Here is a 9,291-nt window from a genome sequence, read left to right on the forward strand (position 1 = left end):
CCCTCGCTGGAGACGAGAGCTGGGATGCGCTGTGCTGAGCTGAGCGGTTCCGGCAGTCGCCCTCTGTTCCTACCCAGGCCTGGCTCAGGGGCCACCTCTTTCTGCATCTCCTTAGGCCCCCTGTCTCCAGGCATAACAGGAAAAGCTCCCTCATTTCTTGGAATTCCCAGGGCCCGGGCTCTCGTGCCTGTCTGACGCATGACACTGAGCTTATCTCCCCAGCAATCGTGAGGTCCAGAACTCCAGAGGGGGCAGGGCCTGGAGGCATACACAGGAGCAGCTCTCTGAGTAAGTGTACTCGGAGGGGGCGGGGGGGGGGGTAGGGGGAGAGCGAGTGAATAAATGCCTGGCCTTGAACTGGGGAAACTGGGTCTGCGGGGACCCGGCTGCCCCATTTTCAGTTCCTGTGTGCAGGGACTGACTAAACTTTCGTCAATAGATATTTATGAAGGGGGAAATAAATGCCCACGAAGAAACAGTCAATCTTGCTTTTTTCGCAGACTTTTTTCGAGACTGTGTCCCGAGCATGTGTGTGTGTGTGTGTGTGCGTGTGATCCTGGTGGAGCAGAGCAGAATGGGAGGAAGGAGGGAGAGGCCTACCGGCTGGGCCAGGCGGCAGTGAAAGCTGGAACAGACAAACGCCCCTGGGCACCTACTGTGTGCTCAGAACACTTTCATTTCCTCTCCACCGCGAGGCCAGGAGGCAGCTGCTATCTTCTGGCCGTCAGCTCCACTGCCGCCCAGGAGGAAATGGAGCCCGGCCAAGGTCACACAGCTGGTAGGTGCAGAGACAGCTCTGGAACTCAGATCTCTGTCTGGGCAAACCAGGGGCTCCCCACAGAGTGCTCACTGCCTGCCCCACCCCCCACTGCCCCCCGCATGGTGCCTCTCGAAGAATTTAGAAGAGTATTTCTGGAATGAGGTGAGCAATACCCTCAGTCATTTCTATTAGCCTCCAAGAGAATATAAACACAGAATTAAGCAGGGTTAGGGTGCGGGGGGGTGGGAGTAGGAGGTGGAGAGAGAATTCAAACCCCTGAACTGTGAAGAGAAGAAAGAAGCAAAACAGATCATCAGGGAGAAGGCGGGGTCAGGGTGGGGAGGAAAACAAGCAGGGAGAGAGGGAGGACGAGGAAGCGGAGTGCAGCCAGAAAGAGCCTGGATCTGAGAAAGGAAAAGAGGAAGACCATCAGGACCAAGAGCAAAAGTTCTAATGTGTCTAATCTTTACACAAACGCGAAGGCCTGCTCAGGACAATAGGGAACCAGAGGCTCCGAGGCTGGGAAACCTGAGAGAAGAATTAAATGGACCAGGCGACAGGATCCCTCTCCCTCTCTGGTGTGAAAGGAGGATGACGACAGGGCAGGCAGGGCCGCCTGGCCTGGCAGGGTCAGTGTGGGGAGCTGTGCCAACGCCAGTTCCCTCCTTCCCTGCCCTGTGAGGGAGCTGGGCAAACAGGGCTCCTGGGAAATGGAGAGGCCTGGCCAGAGGAACCTGAGCGAGCCCGGGTCTTAGGGGTGAAAGCATTCCGGGAACAGCACTCCCCCACGTGCGAGGGTTGATTTCCAGGTGGAGAAAATGAAGTTGAGTTAAAAATAGCCAGTCCCAGCCCCTAAGAGCTCTTAGTCTGGGCCCTGACCTTCACCTCTGCCCCTCCTGGCTGCCTGACTGTACCCCTGTCCCCCCACAGCATTGCACTGGCCCCCTCCAGCTGCCCCTGCAGGCTGCCCTGCACCCTCTCCAGCCTGACCTGGCCCTGCTACCTGCCTGGGCTAGTAAAGCTGCGGGTCTCAGGGCAGGGATTCCCTGAAGGTCACCATCAGGATTGGGAGGGAATAGTTTTGAACACAAAGTAATTTGCTCCACTTCTGCTTGGTGTCGGCTAATCCCAGAGGGAGAGGTTTACGGGGAGGGCAGGCTGGCAGAAGAGGGCCATGGAGGTGCATTTCCGGGTGAGACACTGAGCTCGAAACTGCCCTCCGAAAATCCTGTCCAGTCCTCACTCCCATTTTCTGGGTGGCATAACTGCGGTCTGAGAGGAGGAGCGGCTGGCCAGCCCAGGAGCTCAGGAAAAATCACCGTGGTGATGTTGTCCCACGGGGCGGGCATGGGCTGCAGCAGGTGGCTGGTGCAGCAGGAGCAACAAACGTTTGCTGTTCATGCTGTTGGCCTTGGGCAAGTCTGGTTCCCTCCCTGGAAATTCTCCTGTCTTCCCACGGACCGTGAGGGGCATTCCCAGTGTTGACATCTACGACTCCCAGAATTCACCTGACCCAAGTTTAGAGCTCCCCAAATGTGGGCCCTACAGACTGCCGTGACTGTGACTCCCTGCTTGGGACCCTCTGCTTGCTCACCCCTGCAGAACCAGTCACTTCCGCCTTGCCGCCTGGCCCCTCCAGGTTTCAGGAAGTCCTGTTTGCAGCCCAGTTGGAAGGGACACAGTGTCTTGGTCACAGGCACATACCGTGTAGGCAGCCTAGTAGAGCGAGCAGCTGGGAAGATGGGGCTGGCCGGGGGGAGATGTCTGGATTCCCAGGGAACGGGGGTTCTAGGGCACGTTTGGCCCTTGAGCCAGCCTGGGTTGGGGATTTAGGAACTGAGGGGATTTAGACATTCTCATGATCACTTGTCCCCAAGTTATGTTCCCAAGGCTGTGGGTCAAGGATGCCCCGCTAAGGCCTGGGGCCACTTAGCCCCAGGGCCACTGTCTGGTGGGTGGCCTGGGCCTCCTGCCATCGGCCAGAGCTCACCCTGAGCCAGCAGGGCCTGCCACCGCCCACACCTTTGTCCCCACACTGGGTCTCCGCAAGGGCAGTCTTGGCCCTGAGGGACCAGCTCCCCTGGTCTCTATGGTTTCCCTCAGAGGACACCCCCTTATTAGTTGTCCTCTCCCCTCCACCTCAACCAGGTTGGAAAGATTTATATCCCCTGGGTAAACTGTACGTCTGAAGGAGTAATTCATGGGCTCTGCCTGCCAGTAATCTAAGGGTGATCAGCACAGGGTCAGCGAGGCCCGTGGAACTGCTGGAATTGCAGCCGAAAGCAGATATTGTTCAGTCCAAGTATCCTTGTCAAGAGGCCGTGTGAATCCTGCCGGAGTTTCTGAAAGAAGAAAACCGACCCAGGGACGCAGCACCCAGGATGGAAGTCTCTGAACCCCGAATTTTGAGTTGCCTCCAAAGCACAAGGGCCCAGTCGCCCACTTAGCCTTTCAGGGGTGTGGGGCCAACGCGCATTTCTTGAATAGTTACGATAGTCCAAGCTCTGTGCTAAGTGATTTACACACATTACCTTTATTAACTGTCACAACATACCGAGGGGTGGGTACCATAATTAGTTCCTATTTTATAAGTGAGGACACTGAGGCTCATGACTTGTCTGATGTCTCAGCTGAAGCCCTCACCCTGACCCCTGAGAGGCTCCGATGTGCTTCCTCAGCTCTCCAGCCTGTGGGGGGCCCTCTCGTAGCAACTGTTCTCCAGGACAGAAACAGGGGGAGACCTCTGTGCAGGCTGGGAAAGTGGGGAGCCCAGGAGCAGAGGTAGCTTCCCACCGGCATCTGCGGGGCCCTCACTTCCACAGCAGAAACAGCGTGTCACCGTGCCCACAAGGCCTGGCAGGCCGGGGCTGAGGCCTGGTTCCGGCCGTTATTAGGTACGGACAGCGCATTCTTGTTTCACCGCGGTCCACAGCAGACCTGGGAGACACACTAGGCCCCTGCGTCTCACTTCACAGAGGAAGTCTTTCCCGATAAGATTCCCACTTTACAGAGAAGGAAGTGAACTTGCTCAGGGTCACACAGGGAACAAGAGGCAGGGTTAGAACTTCTCCCTTCTACTCATCTGCTATGGCATCCACAGCCTACATCACACACAACCAGTGACCCTCCATCTGTCCATCATCCCTCCATCCATCCATCCATCCATCCATCATTTCAACTTCCCAGGTCCCCTTCCTTTCTCCCTTCCTTTCTCCCTTCCTTTCTCCCTTCCTTTCTCCCTTCCTTTCTCCCTTCCTTCCTTCCTTCCTTCCTTCCTTCCTTCCTTCCTTCCTTCCTTCCTTCCTTCCTTCCTCCCTCCCTCCCTCCCCTCATTATCTAACCTTTCATCCATCCTTATATTCATGCATCTTCACAACCAGCCCCCCGCACATCCATCTTTCTTCATGACAGACAGGATTGGAGGGATTAGAATGCCCAAAGTGTGAAGAGCTTTGAGTGGCATGTTACACTTTTCCTAAAAACTTTTGGTTATTTCCTGGGGAGAGATGTGGTGATGAGCTCAGCGAGTCATGGTCTTACCTGGAATCGCCACCCCAAGGGCCTAGCACAGGCCTGGGTACATGGTTCATGTCCAACGCTGGAAAGAACAAGATGGCTTGTCTTGTACCCCAGACACAGCCTGCCTTTGCCCAGACAGCTCTTCTGATGAAGGAGCTCTAGGTCCCTTTTTGTGCCTGACACCATCTTCAAAAGGCTCTAATGGGGAAGAGTTGAGATCATCTTTAAGGGAAAAAAATCAGACAGGCAGCCAGAAAGAGGAGGACCCTCGGCCTCTAGCTAGCTGAGCAACACAAGGTCCAGGGGAGAGGAAGAGGCTTCCAGAGGCCACCCTGCCAGGCCTGGATCCAAGAAACCCAGAATGCCTGGACTCCTCTCTCTCCGAGGCCTGGGCCCCTGCACGTGGAGGGGCTTCACCCCTAACCTCCTCCTCCATCCCATCCCACCGCCACCGCCAGCCAAGACATGCAGTCGGCGGTGTTTCAGTCACACCCACTCTGTTGCCTAGAACCCATGTTTTCCAAGGCACACCCAGCGCCCCACCAGGAGGCCGCCTTTCCCCTCTGGGAAGGGGTGAGCCACCGGGAGGCCGGGCTGTGCAGGAGCACTGTATTTTGTTCTAGAAGTAAGTGTCAGCTCAAAACAAGTGCCTGGTGTCTAGATCATCAGAGTAACCTGGTGCCCAGCAGGCGGGCAAAGCCCCAGGTTCCCGAGTGATTCCAGACTGACATTCCTGAGCAGAAGTGTGGCTGGGATACTTCCTGGCCTAAAGGCCTTGACCTTCCCACCCAGCTCGGGGGAATCCTGAGGCAGGAATAGCCTGGGGGGGTGGGGCACGGCCTGGTTCTGGTAGGCGGGAGGCGGTCAGGAGCTGAAGCCTCCGCCTGGGGCAGGCTTGGGGTGTGGGGGTGAGTCAGGGGCCAGCCCACCCCTGGAACCTCTGAGGCTTGGCGGGTCCAGCTGCCAGCTTCAAAGCCCTGTGACTCAAGCTCGAATCCCACCCCCACCCCCACCTCTGTCCTCTTGTGGACGAGTGCCCAGCACTGTACCAAGCCAGAAGTAGCAGAGGGCAGGGATGGGCCAGTCTGGGGTCTGGTTCTGTTGCTTCCTGACCGTGCTGACCAAGGGCATACCTTGGTTTAACCTTTCTGAATGTCAGAGGTCACATCTGTCAGAGTCACCAAAGAGGAAAAACCCCGCTGTACGGCTGCTCCGAGGCTTTGGTGCAGGAACGACAGAAGGTCTGGCCATCGTTAGGCTTGGGAGGGCTCTGCTGGTCAGCCCGTGCCCTCCCTCCCTCACCCCGGGCTACGGGCACTCGCAGGCCTCTCGGTGGGGACACACTTCTGGGAAGGAGTGGTGTGTTGGGGGGCTCACTGGGTCCCCACACGGAGGGAGCTGCCTCCTGAGCACAGTGGGGTATGGTAGAGGCGAGTGCTTCAGGGGCTGGTGGGGGCGCAGCGTAGGTTTTCCCATCCCAGGAGAACTCCGGGGGCTGCTGTGTTCTCGATGAGGTCGGGGCACTGGGTTTCCAGCAGGGCCTCACGGGGCCTCTGGTGGGTGGGAGAGCTCTGTGGGTCCCCCAGAGCACCGCCTGAGACTGGGCGGTGCAGGTATCCTGGGTCCAGGGACACAGCTCCCAGGCCTGGAAGGGGGAGATGTGGGGTGAAGGCCTGGGTTCTGCCTCCAGCTGGGAGGCTGCAGGAATGCCCCTTCTTTTGCCCCAGTGTCGGCTTCGTCCTCCACGAAACGAGGGGCTCTGTGGGGGCCCTGGAGACTGGAAAGTGCAAGGTCAGCTGCAGCCTGGAAAGAAGGCTTTGGAGAGAGCCTTCTGGACTCACCCAGGAAAGTCTGGAGCTCAGTCTGCAGACAGGGTCCCCCGGAGCTTAAGGGCCCAAGGAGCTCTCCCCTGATGCTACTGTCGAGTCGAAGTCAGAGCCAGCACTTCGACTGCCATCTCCCCATCATTCACCGACACCAGCCTGGGCTCACTGAGTGAGTGTCTGGCACTTTAAGAATTAATCTCAGAGGACTTGTGGACATGGACGACAGTGTAGTGGTTGCTGGGGGGAAGGGGGTATGAGGGGACTAAAAGGTAATGTGAAAAACATACAATAAAGACAAAAAAGGAATTAATCTCAGCTACTATTTACCCGTGTCTGGTCCCCGGTGCCAGGCTCTGTGCAAACTCTTTACGTACACTGTCACCTTTAATCGCCACGGCAAGAGGTCACTCGTCTTAATATTCCCATTTTACAGGTGAGGAGCAAGGACGCACAGCCCTTTGAATCTAGGTCTGCCTGCCGCACGGGCTGCATTCAAAGCTCTATGCTGGGAATGTGAGCTCATGAGAATCCTCATGGGGTGTGGCTTATTATTATTACCCTCTTTTCTTCAGATGGGGAAACTGAGGTGGCTTGTCTGAGATCATCCGTTTAGCAAGGACAGAGCTGGGATTTGAATCCAGGTCAGTCTGAACCCTTAGCCTGAGCTCTCAACTTCAGTTCTAGATTTTCCTATCAGGTCCAGAGACCTCCCAAAAGCAGGCCCTGGGGGTCGAGTCCAAGGGCAGCAGTGGAAGTCGCCCCATTCCTCAGCCTGGCTCCGGGGCCCTTAGCAGCAGGAGCTCAGAGAGCTTCGGGAGAGGAGGAGGCTGCTTATGTGCTGCACAGGGTGCCTGCCAGGGAGGTGAGCGGTGACTCAGGGTGGGAGGCCTGAGCAGGCGGCGGGGACAGCCCAGGCCAGGCCAGGTTACTGCTGGGGTCCCCTGGAGGAGGAGGTTTGTGTAAGGCAGGGCTGAGTCACAGTAGTGAGATCAGACAGGGAGCTGGGATGGCCCAATGACCTCACGCTTTCATCTGGGCCTGGCCAGGAGCCTTGGGCCCAGGCAGGCCCAGTGGGCCCACCCCGGCAGGTCGGACACACTCCCTCTTTGTCCGACCACTGCTGTGGGGTATCTGTGGGACCAGAGGGTCTTCCTGCAGGTTCCCTGAGGCCTGGTGGTGCTGGAACCCTGCGACCCTGTCAGACTGGGGAGCAGCTGGGGTAGCGCGCAGAGCAGGGATACAGGGAACAGAATCTCGCTTGTCTCTTGGGCCAAGCAACTCCAGCTCTCTGAATGTTGATTTCCCCCTCTGTCCTACAGATTCATGTGAGGTCCTCACAGGCTGGTCATTCTTGTCTAATCCCTGGCACACAGCCAGTGTCCCGAGTGGGTTGGGGAGGGAGGGACCTAGCCATCGCCAGCCAGGACCCCACAACAGAATGGAGGGCTGCAGCAGACGGGCCCGACCACCCTGGCTGCAGACCGGTGTCCTGGCTGTGTGGCTTTGGATGGGGCCTTCTGAACTCTGGGTCTCAGTTTTCCCATGTGTCAAATACAAATAATGAACCCAGACTTTCATGAGGATGAGGTCACGGGGCTGCTGAGAGCTCACACCACTGGCTGGGGCCAATACTGGGGAGGAAGAATGCAGGACCCAAGTCTCTGGAGCCCCGAAGCAGTGGGTCAACCCCCTCCCCCACCATCATGCCTGCCTGGAAGGCAGGCCTGGGAGCCTTGTGAGGCCACTGCCTGCCCCTCACCCAGCATTCCCCAAGGTTGGTCCAGAGAGGCAGGGGATTGCCAAGGTCACACAGCAGCCAGTGGAGTGGATCCACCATCTGAGGGAGGGGGCCTTTATCTCTCCAGATAAGAAGCCCTGAATAGGCCCAGAAGGCACATTGCCTCAGATTTGGGTGAATCCTGGGGGTGGGGAGAAGAGGGCCAGAGCTGGGCTGGCTCAGGCTGATCGTAAAGCAACCATTTCTCCCAGTGCCACTTCAGCCTGAGTCAGCCAGGGGCTGTGGCGGCTTCTGAGTTCATCGCCGGCCTGCCCACCCAGCCTTGGATCCCAGGCCTCAGGCACAAGGCAGGTTTATAATAGTGACCTGGTGATAATGACAGTTGTGTGGGGAGCTGTGCTCACGTGCCAAACATTCTCTCTGTCTTCATTCATTTGATTTTCCAAACAGGGCAGGGCAGGACAGGGCCAGGGAACAAGGTTCAGAGAGGCTGAGTAAGCTGATCAAGATCACACAGCCAGGGACAGAAGAGAAGGGTCTTCAGGGTGCAAGGCTGTGCCCTACGCCACCATGCAGCAAACATTCTCAGCCTGCTCTGTGTCAGACCTGGACTGGGTCTGTGGGTCCCTGGCCCAGCTGGGATTTGGGGCGAGAGCCCCAAAGGCATCAGTATTTGCCTGGGTAGGGATTTGGGAGCATAGAGGGCCTGTATGAAGCCTCTGGGCCAAGGGCCAGTGTGCGCTCTTGTTCCTGGTTCTGTGTTGGCTGAAAAGGAAGGACAGACGGAGGGGGTCCTTGCCTCTGTCGTGAGGATCAGGAGGGCTTTCCAGTGGAAGAGACATTTGAGCCAGGCTGTGAAGGCGGAGAAAGTCACCCAGGCACTGGGAACAGCATGGGTAAAGGCTGGCAGGCTTGGGGGAGCATGACATGTCTTCGGAGCTGGAGCGGACCATGTGAGGGACTCAGTGATGAGACGGAGCTGGGAGGACGGACCACAGGCCATGTATGCCCGCCCGGGAGCTGACTTCGTGCTGAGGCCGAATGGAGTCAGCTCACATCTGGGCTGTGGAGATGCAGGCCGGGGGCACCCACAGCAGTCCTGGGTGGGGAAGGGGGGCGCGAGTCCCCTCAGGGCCTTCCCTGGGCTCCTGGATGAACCCGTGGTTCCCGACACCACAGTCTGGAGAAGTGCTGCCCCGTCTACCTGGGCACCTGAGAACAAGGCCACCTGCTGGCCACTTCACTTCTCCACACTCAGGGCAGGCCTCTGACCCTGACACCCTGCCGCTCTAAACATGCCCCCCTTCTCTGAAACCGGCCGCAGTGGGGAAAGAGGCCGGGCTGGAAGAGGGATCATGGTAGAGACCCTCCTGCCTCATTTTCTGACCCGGTGCTCCCAGCCTCCTGGCTGCCCCAAGGAGGGCCTTCCCAGCGAAGCCTGGCCCGGC

This window comes from Phyllostomus hastatus, unplaced genomic scaffold (assembly GCF_019186645.2).
Source record: "Phyllostomus hastatus isolate PE091 unplaced genomic scaffold, TTU_PhHast_1.1 phas_scaffold_182, whole genome shotgun sequence".
Taxonomy (NCBI): Eukaryota; Metazoa; Chordata; class Mammalia; order Chiroptera; family Phyllostomidae; genus Phyllostomus; species Phyllostomus hastatus.